Genomic DNA, 22,383 nt, shown 5'->3' with positions numbered 1-22,383 from the left:
TATTGTGATGCTGCAGAAAAGCATATTCGACATCTTCATTGAAATATATGCTTTCAGCATCTCTGACACCGAAAAAAGTGCTTTTCAGCATAACTCTTTTCTGTGCACAGCGATTCCTTAATAATTATTGGAAGGACTTTAGTCACATTCAATATACAGAGTGTTTTACAAAATTATAGGTACGATGAAACAAGTCATAAGTCTTAATACACATAGGTCCGAAAACCAACCGTTTCCAAGATGATGATGTCATCACTGTAGTTACCTGCAACTTCAAGATTTTGACAAAGAAAAGAAGTCCATAAATGGAACAACCATAGACTTATTTATCGATTTATTTATTTATTTATTTATTTATTTATTTATTTATTTATTTATTTATTTATTTATTTATTTATTTATTTATTTATTTATTTATTTATTTATTTATTTATTTATTTATTTATTTTTCAACTAGCGTACCGTAAACTGCTTCCTTCATGGCACCCCAGAAAAAAAATCGCAAAGTGTCAGGTCAGGTGAAAGCAGAGACCATGCTAAAGTCCACCTCGCCCAATTCACACGCAATAGTACGTAGGAGCTTAGATCAACTTGGTTTCGAGAAGTAAGGTTGAATATCAGCTATGCCTTGTACCTAGGGACAGTATTTTTTGGTAATAGCGATGCGCGCGAAATTTTCCATAGTTACGTGCTTTCTATGTTACATTTACCTTTCTAGATACATAAAGTACGATATTTAAGCAAAACACAGTCGCGAAATAACGCGAAATTTGGATCATTGTGCGAAATATGTCAATAATCTCTAAATATTGCCTACCCACGTTATCGCAAAAACTACGAAATATGCATCCAAATGGTATTAAAACGTTATTAAGTATAAAAAACATGTTTCTGACCTTTATTTCAGTTAATTTGTCAATCGCTTGGTAGTAGGCCTACACTGGACATTTCAGCTCCATTTTTCTGATCATGTAAGCAAACTTTCTAATCACGGGATTATTCAGAACCAAAGATATAACTTACAAACTTTGAAATAGTTTCTCTAGTTCTCAATACGTGATCCTATTATTGGAACGGGTAAAAAGAAAAGTGTTTGGAAAAATGTTAGTGTAGATTAAGTATAAATCATTCTCATAATTATTGGGAGTATCAGCGATTTCCCACTAAATATAGCGTCTTTTACTGTCATTAGAGGGAAAATTATATATTTATGTACAGATACGGAATTAAAAAATGGGCCGAGTCTTGATAACAGTCCTCCTCTATGTAGGCAACAAGCTTCGCAAGACTGTCCACAATAATTAGCATACATTTAGACGCTCTTGTTTACTGCACAAGTGCAATGCATTGTACATGGAACTTAGTAAAATTAGGTGGCCCAAATTTTGTTTCTGGGTCTGCACTCTTGGCGACACTGACTGTTATCTTCGCCATCTATCCATAGAAGTAATAACTAACGAAGTCAGACCAACACGAACAAAATATCGATTAGCAGGAGTCCGGTATTTATGAACGCCAGTGTACCAATATTTCTCTACCTATTTTCTCTATGGATATTTACTCACTTTTACTATATTTATTGCTTCGAAAAAAGATCTACTTCTGTAGTGGATTGCAGAAAAGATTAAAGAATGTTTAATGTAATACACAATATTCTTCAATAATATGTTCTGCAATATGTTATGCAACGGAGTCATATTTTGATGTGGAGATATATTGAGGGATCTAGTAGAAAACTACAGCGAATTTCGATTGCAGGAAGTGTGGTTCTCCCTTCTGATCTGGATAGTGGGAGGATATTTTTTGAGTACACAAAAATACTCATCGCCTTTCTCACAAATAATCGTGCGCACAAAGTATAAACCATGCTTAGATTATATTTTGATGATGTTGATATGTGATATGTGTAAAAAAAAGTAACAGAAAGTGTTGTATTAAACACAACATAATAAAAGTAACTGACAATTTAGTTCACGAAATACTCACCGAAATAGTGGCAGGTTTAACACCAAAATCATCCATTTTATTTATAAAAAATACGGTACTTGTCTGTACCAAAGGATGGCATATGCTTTTGAATAACCGTTCAAGAAAAGAAAATGATTCGGAAGATGCTGAAGTAACTGAATTTTTCCTGAACATGTAAAGCGTACGAGAAAATGTGTGCTAACTTTCTGGCGCCATTTTTTGTGATAATACTCGTAGAATATTTACAAGTAAGCAACTGTCTTCTCTTAAAACACTCCAAGTGTTTTCATAACATGATCGGTCTATATTCCTGATAGAGATCAAGTCGACATAGGTGATGAAATAGCTTTCACGAGTTATTAACGGAAATCTGGGAAAGTTTTATTGAAAAAAAAAACGTGAAGTGTAAACTTTTCACCTGAAATGTGTAGAGCGAGTTACGTAATTTTCGTTGCTTGTAGATACGTCAAAGTGGAGAGTCGTCCGAAACGGATCTAATAAAATGTCACCCTTCAACTGTCGGGCCGTGATGGAAGAAAAAACGGCAGCGTCCGATGGAAAGATGAGGAGGACATGTCAGTCGCGAAAGACACTTAACGATATGCCTTGTACCACACGTCATGTAGCGGACTTCTGCATACGGGACTACTTGATCCACGACTCAAGTACGCGAATACGAAATCAAAACAAATTTTATAGAATTTACATGACATGAGTTTGCTTTCTAGAAAAGGGTATAGGGAGGGGTTGAAAGATATTCCACACACCCTCACCCCTCCTTTTCATACACATTTAGCACAGAGGGGTTGGGTCTCTATGCCTTGTTTTGCAACAAAAGGTCAGTTTTGGCTTGAGAAAGCGTTTCACAGAACACCGCTTTACACAAGAGGGCTAATATTAATACTCCACCTTCGTCTCCCCCTCCCAACCTTCTTCTAACCCCCTTCACCCCTTCTCGGGCTTGTCGGAGCCAAGGAGGTTAGTAAGTAGTGGAAAATTTGTCGCCCACGTCTAACAATTTGAACGCTAATCTGATTCCAGTGATCTAGCCCTTCCTTAAGACGTTGACAGTATACGAGGATGACGTCACATCAAACACTAACTAGTAAACTTATGCATGGAATGCATTATAGCCGCTTTGGGGGTCTGAAGCCTTCAAGGTGTTGGAATATCATTATGCAGAACACAGGATTGTTGCCAGTGTTTACAACGCAGATGAATAGTAAATTGAGGAATATGCACGTATCTGTCTTTGCAAGCAACAAAACCAAAAGTAAGGAATGACCTTTCAAAACTTCAGAAATATTTTAATTTCGAATTTTTCTGACCCTAGGTTCAAAATCTATAAAAATTAATTTCAATTTAGTGAGCAGTAGAAAGAACTGAACATGATTTACATTTGAAGAAACTTTCTTGAAATTAAAATTTAGTCACTTTCATAAAGGCAACTACAAAGGAATAGTCATTTACGTAGTATACTTTACTACAGTGGTTGGCACCTCTTGACTCACGAGTCAACCCCTTAACACACAAGCAGGGTGGAGGGTTGAGGGGAAGCAGAGGTGAATATTTCAAAATCCACAAAATTTATCCGATTTCTTTGAAATTGATCATGGATACTAAGTATGTTATTAGTAATGGACATACCAAGTTTCAACTTTTTAAGTACAATAGTTCTGTAAATATTAATAATTTTATAAAACTTTATATCGTTTGATATAAAATGCTCCATGCACCATATTGTAAGAAATTTTCAATATTTATTTTTATTTATATGTTCAGAGAAGGTATATAAATGATGATAATTATTAGTTTATTATGGGAATAATATAGTAATACAGTTATCTTAGTTTTAATTTTATACTTTTAAGAGCATAAAATCAAAAACTAACATCGGAATATCAAAATAAAGATAATAAAATGGAAAAAAACAAATTTTCATTTTTTCTTCAGTTTTGTTCGAAAATTTCACCTCTGCCTCCCCTTAAGCATGATCCTCCTTCTTTCTCTTAGCAATCACTTGTCCATTCACTTTTGTATCCCTATGTCGTAGAAGTCTGCCATCAGGGATCGGAACCAGTGTGCGACAGCCGTCTGCACCTCTCTGTAGATCCCACGATATGACAATTGTCTCAGCTCTGTTTGGGAATATGTTGAAAAATAGCTCAACAATTGCTGTATCTGTTCCAATAAATATTTCTATGAAATTGTGTTTTCTTTCTGTAAACGGCTCCAGGGAAACTTACTTTCTGCACGGCCTCGTAATTGCGCTCGAGTGGCCAAAACTTGTATAAGCACTTGTTTTGGCATTATCAACATGGTGGAAGAAAAAAATAACTTTGTCTGCCCCCATGAGAATTTTTGCTTGCAATTGGAGGAAAAGGCCTGATGAACTTAACTCAGCCAGAATAAATTAATAATAATAATAATAATAATAATAATAATAATAATAATCCCTACAGCCGATAGAATCCATATACCATTCCTGCTTCGGCAAATTCCCCTAAGGCCCCCCTGTCGGTCCGAGGCGAAACTCCTCCCCCGAGTAGGTTCACCTCGGGTGCCATTGCAGAAGCCATCCAACGTCGCTGAAGTACATTTCACGGAAGTCGGTTAAGAGAGTCAGCAGCTTCGGTAGGCCGCCTGTACAGTGATCTGAAAAAACAGAAACGGGGTGATGAGGAAAGGATGATGGGGGAGGAAAGGAGGTGGCGAAGATGAGTGGAATTTCAATCGCCTGATAAAGTTACCTGATGTTCATCCATAGGAGTGAGGGAAAAAATCCGAAAAAACCTCACCCAGGCAACTCGTTCAAACCGGACTCGAAACCGGGTATTATTATTAGTATTATTATTATTATTATTATTATTATTATTATTATTATTATTATTATTATTATTATTATTATAAGAGAATATTGAAAACAAATGACAAACTGTGATGGACTGGAGAACATTGACTGTGAGCGTTGTTTTGGATACAATCGAAATCGTTTATTGACTATGAAACATTTGAAAATGGAGAGATTCGCAAAATAAGCTTCCTCAAAAATGAGTGTAATGAAGCTTCGGAAGAATTTATCCTATAGGAATAAAGTGAACGGTATAAAAAAAAAAGATGAGAAATATTCTGTGCATGGAAAGCGGAAAATAACATTGAGATTGTTAATGAGTATGTTTCATTGGCATACACCTTGGATCTAACAAACTTTTATATTTATAGTTTTGTAGTTTGGATTGAAATGTAATTCATCGCATTAAATTTGTATGAATCGTGCCGGTACTTACATCTGATATTTTTACAATATTTGTTATTGTATGGAGTTTATTATAAAATAACCTCCTGAATTTACAGGTTGCCAAAGAAAAAAACAGGTAAACAATTAGTGCAATAATGATGGGAATAATAACATAAAATTTAAGTACACTACTTACAATAGATTGGAATATGTATGATAAGAGCTTTCTTGTGTTAAATATTAACGTACCTTGTTAACATGTTTCGACCTATTTTCGGTCTTCTTCGGAACTGGTCGTTGTTGGTCTTGGCGCCTCTTGTTTCCTATGTGGGTGCGTTCGTAGTGTACAGTCAAAGAGTGTACGTTAGGTAAGTTAATATTTAACACAAGAAAGTTCTTATCATACATATTCCGAAGTGATACAGTGTTAAAAGTTGTGTAATCAAGATGTATAATATTACAATAGATGTTGAAAAAAATACTAAAAATTAGAGATAAAATTACACTTAGGCTGTATAATCTTAGCATTAAAACACGCTTCTTATGACGCTATAAATCGTGCACAATTGCCTTAATTCTAGCACTGGTGCCAGAAAATGTTACCTAACAACTGGTATTCCATGATGTCATAACGCCTTCACAACACAATTTTATACAACGTACCTGTAAGAAAAAGCTTCAAAACAACAACAAAATAACATTGTCTTAGAAACGGTTACTTAGCAACCATGTAATATATTACATCATATCTAGTAACTACTCATGTCTCTACTAAGTCATAACTAAGGCCGTGACATCGGTATATTTGTATTAGTTTGAGGACCAACCTCAAGGGAGATGCAACTACAACACAGATCACATTTAATATTTCTCTTCAAAGTTGGAAGGTTTTCAGCTGCAATATTTCTGTTAGAAAGTTCATGTTACAGGAAAATATTTGCTTCGAAATAATGAGATATGTAGATTGCAGATTGTAGGCATCTAGGCAATGCTCGATATTATGCTACGAAAGAACAATATTTCGAACTCAAGGCAACCAGGAAAAAGGTTTCAAAATTGAGTTTTATTAATTTATGTATATTATAAAAAAATCTAAAAATTCATTTATAATATTACTTATTCTTTGTTAACCACCAAACGCACAGCCTAGAAGTTGTTTGTTGCAGAACCAGTAAAAACCGATATTCTTCCATTTTTGTTGGATTTAATTAATCGTGTAATTCTGTTCAATGCAGCTATGCCGCTATGATAAATTGTTGCTTACTTATCTATGAATTGAATTGTTAAAAAAAATATGTAACATATTTTATTGCAGTTTCATTATTAAAAACTGAAAATGGTCGATTTTTACCTTGCTATATCGGCATTACCCCATTTGATGGTATATTCAATACCAAAGTTCAAAATCACTGCCAGAGACTGTCGTGATTTTGGAAACGCTGAGCAGGAACGTAACTGAACATATCGTCGGTTTACATGAAAAACACATTAAGTCAAAAATATTTATTTATTTATTTATTTATTTATTTATTTATTTATTTATTTATTTATTTATTTATTTATTTATTTATTTATTTATTTATTTATTTATTTATTTATTTATTTATTTATTTATTTATTTATTCACTTAATGCAGAGGTAATTGACAATTGTCATTAACCTTACAATGACGAAAGCAAACGAAATAGAGATTATAAAGTCAATTGCAAGAGTAGCCTACAACTTAAAAATAAATGGTTTAAAAATTCAACAAGTCAAAAATATTACTTCAGAGAAAAAGGCGCATATAAACTTAGAATTGGACAATTAAATACACATAAAAGAGAAAAAGTTACTAAAAATAATATTTTCAGAATTCAGTTTTGTTAAGAGCTCTCAAAACGCCTTTTTCTCAGAGATAATATTTTTGACTTAATGTATTTTGCTTGTCAGCCGACAATATAAGAATTCTCGCAGATACATTCAACATGACTTTCATCGCATACTTCTTCTTTAAAACTTTCTTTTGTCTTGAACCCTTCCAACATCTGGGACCCTACCACGACGCGGGATTTACGAGACTATTACGTTCTTAAAGGGCAGTCACTTGTTTCTAGAAAGTCCACGTTAAAACATCTACAACTGTGTAAGCTATTAGCAAAAGATGCTTTCATCATGTAATTGTGTCAAATAAAGTAAAATAAAATAATTTTATAGTTGTCTCAATTAGAATTCAGTCTACATTGCTATAGAGTGAGAGCATCGTCAACTATATTCTGATGTAGGCCTGTAATAAAATAGGAACTTTAGAAGTGAAGCGAAGAGAAAGAGAGAAATACGTAAATAAACAGAGGATAGAATAGTACAAAAAGAGTGATGTGTAGATGTTGTAAAATAGAGATAAGGGAAATGTAAACAATTAATTTAGGAGAAAATAGCTGGAAAATAATGATTAAGAGTAGGTAAATTGAGAGTAGAGAAGAAAATGAATAAATAATGTGAATTATTAAGAATAGGAATATGCAATATTTAATGCGAAAAGCGACAAATGGGAGGGAGACAGTCTAGATATGAGAGAGAATAGAAGAGGATAGATAGAGAAGGATATATAGCAATTCAGTTAAAACAGAAGAATAGGAAGCAATCAAGAAATACTTGGCAAACGAATATATTAATAGAAAAGAGTGGTACGTATTAAACAGATGGTGGATCGAAAAGCAGAAATGTGATGGTTCATCATAACTGTGAATTGTAAAATTGGCTGACAAATATCATGTCATGTCATGTCATGTCATGTCATGTCATGTCATATCATATCATATCATATCATATATCATATCATATAAGTTATATCACATCATATCATATATCATATCATTTCATATATCATATCATATCATGTCATATCATATCATATATATCATATCATATCATATCATATCATATCATATCATATCATATCATATCATATCATATCATATCATATCATATCATATCATATATCATATCATATCTTCTGATGAATTCATTTATCTTGTTTCAGAAGACGACAATGAACACGTCACAAATGGGAGCCAAGTAGTCTAGCTGTCTAGAAGAATACAAGATGTACGTATCAGAATTGCATTTAGTATGTGTTTTTGATATGTATTATTATAATTCCCATCTATTCCCTAAACGAGAAATGTCAATGGAAATGGTAAAAATTTATATTTCTCATTTTTTTATTTTATTTTATTCTCTGATGTTTAGAGATTAGGTTAACAAAATTTTAGTTCGAAATTTCACCTGAAAGTGCCCCAAAATAATATTTAAATGCCATGGTGCCCCGCCACTATTCTTTATAATTCTAACTTCACGCTTCATTTTTCGAAACATACATATTTTTTAATGTACCCGTAACTTAGAAAGTAACTGATGAATTCTGTTAAAATTTGGCACATTTGCTTAACTTTCAGCAAGTTTTATTTCAATTCAGACAAATTTTCACAGCTAGTATATATTTAAATTAGCACAAAATTTACTAGTCCAGAGAAAAATAAATTTTGCAATATTATTTAAAAAATTGATATAAGTTAACCCAAGTGTCAGAGAAAAAAATCCTGACCACCAATTACTTTACTATAAGTTACAAGGTGGGCCAAGTCATGTCGATGTCGTTAATGTCAGGGGGTTATTCTGTGTAGACATTTCAAACAAAAGAGTTTAATACAATTTTGTTCGTTTTTGCTTCCTTTTCGAGATAAAATAGTACATTATGCAACGAGCCTATAATGGTAGTAAGCGAGCGCAAGCGAGTTTCATAATTTTCATACGAGCGTCTTAATTACCATTATAGGCAAGTTTCATACGACTTTTTATGCTCGACCATATTTCTAACTTGAAATTATTCATAAGTATTCATGTTATTGTTATGTGAGTGAGTACAATAGCCTACCTCATAAATTGTGAGATGTGTGCAGACGCGAAAGTATTGATTTTTTTCCGGGAAACGAATGTCGACGACCTTGATATAATCTAGAGAGTAAGATAAAAATTAATCTTGATATATCTTTGAAATTGATTTCGACATTGAAAAAACGAGATGACAAATTGAATTTATTTGAATATTAGTTACAATTAACGCTAATTATTATAGTAACAGAACATAACCTTATGCGACAGTATTGGATTTCCAGCCTCCGTGACGTTTTCCTAGTTGTTTTTCGATTGCATATTCGAGAATAATCGAAAACCTGAACTTTAATGAATAGGTGTACTTTAATGACATGCATTAAAGGACTGCTACCAGGTTTATAATTACTACATTTCGGCATGGTCGAGCATGAACTATTTTATATGGCACATTTCATAGCGTGTTTTGTGAAAGCCATTGATTTAATTCCAAATAAGCTCAATCAATTTAAGAGAGCAGTATATTATGATAATAAATAATTGAAATAATTTTAGTTTTTCTTTTAAAGTGTAGAAATTTGATCTGAACAAATGTAGCTTTTCGTTCTGCAAAAGAATTTTACAACGTTACATTTGATCGGATCAAATTCCTGCACATTTGAAGGACAAAACTAGAATTTTTTCAATCATTTATGATTATAATAAACTGCTCTTTTAAATTTACTGAGCATATTGGAAATTAATTCAATAGCTATGAAATATTTCATATAAAACCATTTTTACCTCCAAATGGAAGCAAAAACGAGCAAAATTGTATTAACTTTTTTTGTTTAAAATATCTCAAAGAATAACTGCCTGAAATTCATTAAATTACTGACTGTTCACTCTATATATGGAGTAACAGTGTACAAAATTTAATTCAGTTATTTTCATTTGTTTGTGTGAAAATGGTACATGAGTAAAATGAACATTACTAGAACGCCTGACCAGAATACTCATTGAATTTCCATGAAAATTCTTATACAAGCTTCAAATTTTGTTATATGTATCATATTCAAATTTCATAATGCTCTGGCACAAACTAAGGGAGTTCTGAATTTTTAACAGTGTATTGCACTTTTATTGACATCTCACCTTAAGTTTACTTGCAACTAGCTCTCATCTGGAAGCCTGAGGGTTAATGAAAGACTATAGCACACATTCTTTATAGCATTACTAATATTGGAGTACACTAGTATTATTAAAGTAAATTAACACCAGGATATTTCATTTTCTTCTTTATCCTAATTTGAAAATATCTGGGTGTTCAGATCAATTAAATCAGTTAATTATACAGTCTAGTCCCGAGGTTATACTGAAAGTCTAGAAGTAAATATAGGATTGCAAATGTCGACTGGTTTAAATCGCCTTTACATCATGTATGAAAGCATACCCGCCAGCAGTCATGGATGCACGCTAATGCATCTCTTACTCGTGGGTAAGAGACGCTAGCCAGAGGGGTACTGTGCTGATGACCGCTGGCCTATGTGACAGCTACCGTATTAGGTTACGTACATTTTTGGCCTTCCTCCTCCAAACTTTCCTAGAGTTCCTCCAGTGGGACGACGAAAATCGGAGTGAGACAAGTGATCAACAGGCTTGGAGGTCACATACTCAGTTTTTCTCATCCCCGAACTCCTTGTAATGACTTATTTACCCCCACCTTCTAAATGTTCCTCCTCTCATTGATATTGATTGGTTTGTTGATTGATTAATTGATTGATTAATTTATTTATTCATTCATTGGTGAAGATTTATCCCATGGCTGTCGCATAAGACGTTTCTCACATCAAAAGTTTTTTCGTCAAAAGATGACCGATTGAAGAAATGTATTTTTATGTAAGTTATTTTACATTACTTAACTTCGAAAAGAAATATTATAGCTAAACTCAATGAGCGGACTGTTCACCCCTGCCCTCCTGAAGTTATTTCCTCATTTAGAGTCCGGGTAAGCTTACTTAATACCCTAAGGGTGAAACCTAACCATTTTTCCCCCATTACTACATAAGCTAGTGGATTATGGTGATTTTCGTGTTTGCAGGTTGAATTTTCTTTTGCCAACTTCATTTCGAATTTCGGTACTGAGAAATACTACAACTGGTAGTGATGTAATAACTGTAATGTTGGCAGTAGTGACACAAGTTGCCGGTAGTTTAAATTCTGAAAATTGAAATGTTCTAGATTTCTGAGCCCATTACTGGAAGCTAGTGAAATTTGAACATACTAATAATTAATTAATATCAGTATTAATATTAAGACATAATAGTTATTGTATATGTTGCTTTGTGTTGTGGTTACAATTTCAAGATTAGAGACAGGTAGGCTAAGTGTAAATAAATATAACATATATCGTGTGGATACATGCCCCCTGGGTAATCGATAAAAATACCATTTCACATTTTAATTAATTTCTTTCGTGTTTAGACTTTTATTACAATACTGGAGTAAATATTCTAAAGCATACATTTCAAAGTGGCATTCCTTTTCGGAATTCATACTAACCATTTCACTTGATCAAACAAAATACATTTTTAGATTAGGTCTCGTGAATCATAAACTGTTTAATCAAAGCAATGAATTTCATGTTGTCAGAAAAAATACATTTTAATATTAGATCATGCACTAATCTAGTAACTACCAACATAATGTGCGAGAGGTCCAGAAGAAAAATATACTCTTTCATAAATTATTGAACCTTCTAGAAAACACCTCCCCAACATAAAGATGAGATGTGGTAAATATGCACGACATCGTTATTGTTAATAATTTTTATTATTATTATTATTATTATTATTATTATTATTATTATTATTATTATTATTATTACAGTACATGACATTGTGTGATTTTATTCTCTTTTGGTGATATCTAGTATTAGTTGGCAACACTGAAGAGACGGCCAAATTAGTCTTTTAGGAATTACTCTTACGTGATCCTCAGTATAGATCAGTATCCTAAAAGGGCCTCTTTGTCCCAAATGGAGTCGTACCAATCCAGCGTAAAGTATGTATTTGTACTGAGCTTTTGTGTTTTGCCCATATGCAGAAAAAAATTAAAATATGTACCGTTAGAAGACAGTTTTAGATATGTGTAGACTATATACCGGACATTTTAGTGGCTTGCTGTCTTTTGACACGAACTTGCACTGGCCTTTTCTTTTCTTGAAAATGTACTGCACTTGCGGAATAAATTCGATGTAGTGAAGAAACATTTCATCAGTTACAATATTCGTTATTTTATTATAGGCTATATTTTATTATGTCGTCGCTGTGCCTCCAAAATCCGCTATGTGAACAGACTTCGCAGGAAAAAGAAAAAAGCATTGTCACTTTTAATTCGCTTGATTTTCAAAGCTATTTTGGTTATAATTTCAATCATTATATACATTTTTTAATAGGTTATTTTACGACGCTTTATCAACATCTTAGGCTAGTTAGCGTCTAAATGAGATGAAGGTGATCATGTCGGTGAAATGAGTCCGGGGCCCAGCACCGAAAGTTACCCAGAATTTGCTCATATTTGGTTGAGGAAAAACCCCGGAAAATACCTCAACCAGGTAACTTGCCCCTACCGGGAGTCGAACCCGGGCCACCTGGCGCTAACCGTTACTTCACAGGTGTGGACTCAATCATTATATGAAAAGTGATGAAATTATATCCAAAGTAGCTTAGAAAATCGAGTAAATTGAAAATGATAATGCTTTTTTCTTTCTTTTGAAAAATGTGTTTAAAAGCACATAGCGGATTTTAGAAGCTCAGCGACGATATTGTACTTCAATTTAGAGAAATCCCAATGTAAGGAAAATAATTCCAGTGTCCCCCGAATTCGTAAAACCGACATAATGTCTTTGGTACAAGATTTAAAATTATCGAACTTATATACATTCGATCACTCTGCTGCTAACAAGTCCAGGAATTTTAACTCATCCATTGAATTATACATTCAACGCCCTTAGCCAATAATGTCTGTCAAGATATTTTTAAATATAAAATATTATAACGAGAATTTTTTTCAGCACGCAATAAATTATATCAGAACTGTTATGTAAAACAAGGACAACATAATCTGCAGCACGGTATCCAATTAATTGGATCTCCTAAAACAGTTGAGTGTCGCACAGCGATCATCTCCCGCGTAATGAACTTGTTTGTCCCTATTCTATATTCAGCAGGACTCAAAATAATGTTTAAGAAATACATTCATCAGAAAAGAACGATCCTTTCACCAATACTGTGCTATAATTGGGCATAACTTATTCATTACATGAAGACCTTATAGCTATTTAATACGAACAGAAGCTACGAGTGGAATACAACAAAATTATATTAATTTGAGACTCACATTGAAGCCACGGCAAGAGGTTTAAAATTAGAAAGGCACTGTTTTGATCCCAAGACGGAAAAAATTAATTGTTATATTCCATAAAATACTTCTGTGGTAATTAAAGATTAACGTGCGATATTTTACCGTATTTCATTGTCTAAAAAATGTGAACATTTTCATGATTTGGAAGCCGCATGTTGTTTCCATCAAATTTTAATCGGTGAACAATTTCAGTAAATTTATTTATTAGTTTTTCAAAGCAGTTTTTTGGTCGTTTTGTGTATTTAAAATGACTCACGAATTGATAATAATTATACATTCACAAATTTTTACTGTTAAAGAAAAAAGTGTGACAACAGTTTACAGTGATAAAGAGAGCGATCGATATAAATCTATGCAAATATAATAACTTATGTATAACTAGACCTGGGATTTTTTAGCTCTAAAAATGTAGATTTAGGTTTCTAAAATATATTTTTAAAACTGTAAAATAAGTTCTAAAAATAATATTTTGGGCTTTTAAAAATGTGTAATACCACATAGTACCACTATCATTAACAGGAAAATGAATGTAAGAAATATTAAATTAATAAAAGAAATCAGATTAATTAGCTATAGTAAATCTATTTATTGATCACAAAGTAAAATTATTGTCAAGTTTTTTTTTACATAATTTCGATGCTCTCATTCCCCTGATGCTATCATATTCATAGCTGGCATTGGAATACATTACAATTATTTTTTTTTTCTAGATTTTCAGGTGTTAAACTGCAACTTTTATCTGAAAGAATAATTTTTAAGCTGAAAAACACATTTCAATTGACACTGACGTTACAGGTGCGTACTTAAACTTAGCTATATTTGTAATACTGATTTGTTCCGGTAGATCTACATCCTCCCCTTTCATAACATCACATACTTTACTTTGCTTACTGGCTTTTCCGCCCTCACATAAGCCCGTCATTGGTCCCTATCCTGAGCAAGATTAATCCAGTCTCTATCATCATATCCCACCTCCCTCAAATCCATTTCAATATTATCTTCCCATCTACGTCTCGGCCTCCCCAAAGGTATTTTTCCCTCCGGCCTCCCAACTAACACTCTATATGCATTTCTGGATTCGCCCATACGTGCTACATGCCCTGCCCATCTCAAACGTCTGAATTTAATGTTCCTAATTATATCAGGTAAAGAATACAATGTGTGCAGTTCTGTATTGTGGAACTTTCTCCATTCTCCTGTAACTTCATCCTTCTTAGCCCCAAATATTTTCCTAAGCATCTTATTCTCAAACATCCTTAACCTATGTTCCTCTCTCAAAGTGAGAGTCCAAGTTTCACAACCATAAAGAACAACCGGCAATATAACTGTTTTATAAATTCTAACTTTCAGATTTTTTGACAGCAGACTGGATTATAAAAGCTTCTCAACCGAATAATAACACGCATTTTCCCATATTTATTCTGTGTTTAATTTCCTCCGAGTATTATTTATATTTGTTACTGTTGCTCCAAGATATTTGAATTTTTCCACCTCTTCACAGGATAAATTTTCATAACATCACATACACTATTCAGAATTGAAAATCCAGGATGTTTTCTTAATACATTACTCCCTTTATCCCTAACATTATCACTAGCCCTCCTTGTTGCACTTTTTACTTTATTTTCTGCTTCCTTAATGATTGAAATTTGTTCCTGAAGGAATTTCCTCTTTGCTTCAAGTTTCGTTATATAGTGAGACAGAAATGAAAATTTTGATTGGATGTAGACAATATCCCTCTTCAAGGTGCTATCCTGCAACAGTTCTTTCACAACTTTCACACATGTCGCACTGTCTTCTGGTAATGCATTCACCACACCGACAACCTCTTCTAAATTTTCAGCATAATAAGCCACTGCATCAATCCAGGTGCCCCAGCGAGTGATACGGGTTCTGGAGGAAAAGAGCTTGAGGAAGTATTTGTCAGAACAATGCTACACTCGATGGAGATTTAGAAGAGGCTTTTTCGTATCCGACACAAGGCTATTAACTTTAGAAAATTAATTTCTGATGAAGATCTCCGGAAATACTTAATTTAGGCAATTTTGAGCTAAAAAAACACAAAAAAATTATTCTAATGGCTAACATAGGCATTTTTAGGTACAATTAAACTCTGCCAGGTAGTATAAATTGTCATGAAACGTGTACGTAATTGGTTTTTATTTATTTCTTCAGGAAAAATTAGGCATAAAACATAAAATCCGAAGTCTAATTATAACTTCGGAACGAATAATAGCAAAGGTGTGCAATCTGTTCTGAATTACAGAGTAACTGTGGGAGATTCCTCAGAGTAAATGTTGAAAACGTCTTCCACCTGCATCCACAGACAACTGTACTTGACGCACCATATTCCGTGACATTCTTCAAAGTGTATCCTTGTGAATGTTGTTGATTTCATTCCTAATGATCTTATGGAGTTCAGCAAGTGACCGTTTTCTCTTCTTGTATACTCTGTCCTCAAGTTTGCCCCATAAGAAGAAGTCCGGTGAGGTTAGGTCAGGTGATCTGGAAGGCCACAGATTTTTTTTAGATTAGTCTGTTTTGCGTGTTGATGTAGCCTGACAAGTGGAACCACGCCTCATCCGTAAACCAAGTTATGGAGAGAATGTCTGATCTTGCAGTAAGAAGAGCATGAAACCACCGACAAAAAAGCATTCGCTTTTCCGCATCTGGTTCTTTCAATTCATGCACTACATACACTCAGTATGCTCGTAAGCCCGATTCTCTGCAGCTCTCTGATATGTGCCATATGAGTAGCCTGTCTCCTAGCTCGATCGGCGTAATATTTTCTCCAGACATAACAGCTGCTGATTTTATTCTGTGGGAATACCTCAAAGAAAGGGCATTTCAACCCATACGACAGTGTATCCAAGATCTGAAGAGCTGGATACAGGCAGAAGTCCTAAATTTATTGCAACATGCCATGAACAATTTCTGAGTAACAATGCAACAAACAATAAGAAACCGAGGGGGTTACTTGAAATGTGTATTTTTTTTAATAATAGCATGGCAATAAATTACACTGTTGGCCACCGGCGTAGCTCAGCCGGTAGTGCGTTTGCCTGCTGATCCGGAGTTGCGCTCGGGCGTGGGTTCGATTCCCGCTTGGACTGATTACCTGGTTGGTTTTTCCGAGGTTTTTCCCAACCGTAAGGCGAATGTCACATAATCTATGGCAAATCTTCGGCCTCATCTCGCCAAATACCATCTTGCTACCATCAATTCCATCGACGCTAAATAACCCAGTAGTAGACACAGCATCGTTAAATAACCAAGTAAAAATTAAATTGTTCAAGCTACATCGTGTGTTATTTTGGTATTTCTAAACATGATAGACACTTTAGAACAGCTTCCTGAAATTCGTCGAAACCAACTGCCTGACTATTGACCCTGTACATGTAAGACAGCGATTAGAAGTTTCGATCTACCTTCTCTCGGCGAACCAAGGGGTGAGAATGCATTTCAGACGTTGGGGTCGTTACAAATGGTTAACTCCACGTGACTGGCGACTGAGAATGGTAGATGGAGAATTATAAGGAGAGAGAAAATGCTAAATGGCTCCAAGACAACAAACATAAAAAAGGAACTAAAAGCAAAATAAAACTGGAAAGATGTAATGAACAGGATAGGCAAACATATTGACAGCAAGAGACGGTTGCGTATCAAAAAACAGAATTGGACAGAATTAAACATGATTTGGAAAATTGTGAAAAAAAAAAAAAAAAAATACTTCGAGACTGCTAGTATCTAACGGCTTGGAGAAGAATTAACTAATAGAAGAAGAAGTTATTCTAAAGTTTGTTTCGTCCAAGGTTTAGTAATTTTGGCTCTCATAGCTGTTAGTCAAATATTGGTAAAATTTAGACTAAGTGGAGGATAATGAGATCACGTAAGCAAGTCAAAATGCAGTCTTTTGACAGCTATATTTCTATGGTTCTGGGCTAATTGGATTTGTAGAATTTAAATATTTTTTCACTAGCCCCAAAATAGTGTTCTATGAGTCTTTGTGTACAGTTTTTGACATGAAAATTGATCAATTGATCACAGTATGTACAACTTTGACACGGAAATTGATCGTAGTTCATAAGTCTCACCTCGGAATAGCTCGGCAATCATCGTGTACTGCGTGTTTATATTAATTGTTGTATTGTATTGTATTTATTAACAATCCATGGTATTCATACATTGCTTCACAGCCAGAATATGGAACAAGTCAAAAAAACTTAATACTATTATAGTCTTAATTCATGGTCACAGTCTAGATAAAATATAGGCTATACAGATGAGGTTTACAATATAGTCTAGTCTACTAGTATAACACAAAGTTTTAGTATCAATTTCGTGAAGGGTTGTTGGATGTCATGAATTCACCTACAGAATAGAAGGCGTGAGAAATTAGATACTTCTTTAATTTGGCCCTAAATAATCTTATGTTTTGAGTTTCATTTTTTATATCGATAGAGAGGCTACTAAAAATTTTTATTATCATATAACGCACTCTTTTTTTATAGCACGATAGACTTGCCGATGGAATATGAAAGTTATTTTTTGACATGTATTTATGTTATGAACTGTTGAATTAGTTACAAAGTTTTCACGATTACATACGAGAAAGATTAAGTCATTATTTGTAGTTTTTCTTAAATAGTTCTACACGATTCCCTAGATTTGGCACCTATTATTATTCTAATTACTCTTTTTTGTAGTAGGTATATACTGTTACTATCTGTGATATTTCCCCAAAATATTAGTCCAAAACTCATTACCGAGGGGAAGTGTGCAAAGTATATTATTTTTAAGGTATTAATATTTACTGTCTTTTGCATAGATATAATAGTAAAACATGCTGAATTTAGTTTGGAGGTAATTTAACATATTATCGATTTTTAAGCCTTGGTTGCTGTTGTTTCTAATAGGGATCTAGTGTTAATTATTGCTCTTGAAATTTGCGAGGTTCAAATTATGTTATATATTTCTGAACATTTTTATGCAGAAACATCTTAATTCCAGTTCTTATACAAAGTTTAGTTAGAACAGAACAATTTTTAATCATTTTCGTAATATTTTTAAAACAAAAAATTGTATACAAATACAAACATACAACATACCAATAAAAAGAGGTGATTTTTACAGTGCTCTTATCTCCTCTTTCCTGCTTTTAGGATAGAAATAAATTAAGTAACTGCAGTATATGGCTTAGCGATAGAGCTCTTTCTTCTCGTTGGTTCCTACACAGTGGCAAGACGTAACGTCCCTTGACTTAAAGAGGGAGCGTAGCAACGAGTTCAATTATCTCCCTGCAACTCATGTAACCTAATGTTCAGTATCGGGACTCAAAATCCGCTATCTGCTCATGAATATCAGTATGAATATCAAGACTGCATTTACAACATTCCATGTGGCTTTGATCGCGATATACACCCTTCGACACCCCTCTCTTGTAGGGTAGTTGTTTCCGCTGTCCTGCTCTCGCATAAACACTGCAGGCTCCTCGACGTCGATTGTACAGGTTAGAGCGCTAGCTGTTTTTTAGTTACAACCCTTAGTAAGCGGGCATCACCACTGAATGTGGTCGGCTTGACGAAATTTACATATTACTTGTATTGAATAGTAAAATTAATATAAAATGAAACATGTTCGTCATTTGCTATAACTTGTCTATTATCTTAATTCAGCTGGAATGAATACTGTCCAGTCTTACTAATAAATCGTGTAACCTATAGTTTCTATACGAGACTTATGGAGAGTTGAGACAGAAAACTTTACTAAGAAACTATGCATAGCAATGGATGTATAAACAGGCTGTAACTATACAATGGGAATTGCTTTGCAGTAGTTATATACACGAAACCCTTTGTTTAAGCGTTGTATATAGAGAAAAATGGCCGCCCCTCTAACAGCTGTTCGTATCGACTGTCATTTTATGATGATGGTTGCCTTGAAACCACAGAAAAACAAACCAAAGAGCACGGAATAATTAGAATAATATTGCTGTAGCTTGTACTCTTTGAACAAAATATAGTGTGGTAATCGATCAGAGCCAGTTGTTCTATCGATACTTAACACGCCACACTAGAGCGCTCTATTGGATGCAATAGAGAACCTCAGATATTCTATTACCTTTCGTGATGAAGTAATGACGAAACTATGACGTGTAACAGTTATATTCAGCGTATTCCGAATCTCACCGGACCGGTGGACAACAATGACGTCATGCTGCAGCGAAATAGGAACAAAACCGCTGGAAGGCTCGATGGCTGTTATGGCTGCTGTACAAGTTGTCTGTGCTACACGAGCAAGATTTTGCGAAATTTCCGTACTGTCATCTCGTTCAAAGAAAAGAGAGCATAAACAATTTACTTCTTGAACCGATAGTAATAACTGGTCCGTTGACATGTTCGCTCATAAGCTATTAACATATCCTTTTTACGTTGTGCTCATTACAAACAATACAGCAGAACACACCGCCATGACACAACAGTGCACGATGTCATTCGCCTGCTAATTCCCGCCCTATACAAGAACCAATCAGATTCACTGATGGATACTGCCACCACCTCTGCAAGCTGATGGAACCGGTGCGACACCGGTGGAGCATCAGTGACGTCATCGTTGAAATTCGGAACACCGTGATGCCATCAGATTGCTCAGCGCTGAGATTCGGAATACGCTCACTCTTATACACGATTATTAGTAAGGAATTTACACACGAGTATAAACGAGCTACTCATTCTATAAGTATAAGATAGTTGAACGTCTGTATATAGAGTTTTTATTAGCAAGACCTTAAATTGTATTCTGGTAAAATATTAGGGGAGGCACGACCTCCCTTGCCTCCCCTGAAAATCCGCCGCTGCTTTAGAGGGAGTTAAACGAAATTTGACGATCATTTCCCGCCCAAATAGAAACACTGAATAACCTCTTCAGTTCGAGGCGTCGTTAAACAAAACACTACTAGCAAACACGTGATTTTAATAAGACGCATCCAAAACTTTAGAAATCCAAGAAAGTTAATGCGAACTTTCCAATGTAGAGGCACATTAAAACAATTGCGAGTCATTCGCCGAGCATCAATAGATTCATCGCTCGCACGAGTTGACACTCCTGCAAACCTCCCTTCACCATATAGAGTAGAACTGCCTATCAAGTCGGTTGTAACGGGGCAGAAAATTCCCCATCGCACTTTTTACTTCCAACAATAGAGGTCGCCGCACTCACTTTTTTTTTCTTCTCGTAAGAACGTGCCGATCGATGTGCAAATTTGTGCGGTGCAAGATTTTTATTTCAGACGCTTCCACGAGTTGATGCCCACATAGTCGTAAAGCTTGTGACGTAATTAACAGCATTCGGAAGAACAAGTCCTGATCAAAGACAAGTAATTGATTGAAGGTATAAAATGCCGACTCAGAAGTAATCAAAGCTCCTTAAAAACGGACCGATGCTCTGACAGTCTGCACGATGTGTATGATTTCTAATTTATAATTTACGTGTCCGTTACAGGGTGCGAGGGAAGGAATTGAGCGAGGTGAAGGTGAGGGCTTATTAGTCTGTGAACGAAATGTTTCGGCTGCAGAAGGTGTGAGCATCGAAAGAGAAACCACTAGAGGGAAAGTGGATCGGTAACAGAGATTTAGACAATTTCACGGCCAAAAAATGTGTAATGTGCAACAGTACTATCGCAGATTAATAAATGTAATTATTTCATAATCACCATCAGTTTCGCCATCATCGATTTAAGGGATTAAGCTATTAAGGAAACACGAACTGCTTATCTATGTTTTACATAAGGAACTTTTTCTCGAAAAGTGTTGAACCTAGAGAGGTGATTCTTCTACGGGTCATATACACATAACTTGACTTTATACTGTAACAGTACTTTTTCTTTAATTTATTTCCTTACTGATAAATAATTTTTTCCCCATTCGTATATTTTTTTCACTATTTTTAATACATTAAACAGATTAAAAAAGGCAGTTTCAGCTCATGTAAAACATCCAAGTAAACAATTCCTAAATATTTCAGTTTTCTAGATTAATATTGAAAGTCATTTTGAGAGTTGATTTCAAATAAGTTGAAATTTATATTAAATTATAGTTGTGTAGTTTCAGTCTACAACTTATCGATCAAACATATAGAATACCAGTGCTTGTATGTTTTCAATGACTTTCTTATCTGAACATAGTAGGCCTATCACTAGCGGGTAAGTATTGTTATTTTTCAACTAGTAAATATATTAAATTTCAAATATGTGCATACAACATGACCTAAATTGGTTATATAATATTCAAAGACTCAATTAAAGTGTGGTTATCATTAGAAGACTAATTTTAACATATTAGAAGTTTTATTAAATGTTATTTATTGCATGCCAAAATGACTTAGAACCACTCTAGTATTCACATATAATTTTATAATGTTTTTATACATATTCAATGTTATAATATACCGTACACAAATGTTCTCTCACTGTATATCACCTGTGTTCAATGTGCCATTTATTGCGTTCTGCATCTGGAGACGACTTTCTAAATAAGTCGAAAATATTTGTGGAAATATAACTTTGTAATGTAATAAAAAATTAAAATATAATGTAATAAAAATTAATTCTGTATTAATATAGATCAATAAGATGTGGACTGAAACTACACAGCTGTAATTGAATAATATTTCTAGATTAAATAAAAGCTGAGAAATGATTACTTTTGTAGGGACAAACTAAAATTACGGAAAATTAACGTTAAAATTAAACTTGTGTAAATTCTATAAACTACGCCCCCTATTTACTAACAATGATATAATTTTAGTACAATCATTTGTCATATTCCATTTTAAAGAGGGAATATCAAAGAATAACTTGGAAAATAAAAATATATATAATTTCCTACTCAAAATTAATAAAT

The 22,383-nt window shown here is 34.0% G+C and overlaps 1 protein-coding gene across 1 annotated transcript in view; it reads left to right on the top strand.

Annotated features, from left to right (window-relative positions):
* lov (jim lovell) overlaps positions 1-22,383 on the top strand; it is a 437,315-nt gene that overhangs the window by 105,539 nt on the left and 309,393 nt on the right. Inside the window, exon 2 of the mRNA XM_069843710.1 lies at positions 8,229-8,293. The gene's annotated coding sequence lies outside the window, so the exon portion shown is untranslated. The remainder of the gene's footprint in view (positions 1-8,228; positions 8,294-22,383) is intronic.

This window comes from Periplaneta americana, chromosome 13 (genome assembly GCF_040183065.1).
Source record: "Periplaneta americana isolate PAMFEO1 chromosome 13, P.americana_PAMFEO1_priV1, whole genome shotgun sequence".
Taxonomy (NCBI): Eukaryota; Metazoa; Arthropoda; class Insecta; order Blattodea; family Blattidae; genus Periplaneta; species Periplaneta americana.
Note: the sequence above shows the minus strand (reverse complement) of the source record. Positions and strands in the feature narration are given on the sequence as shown.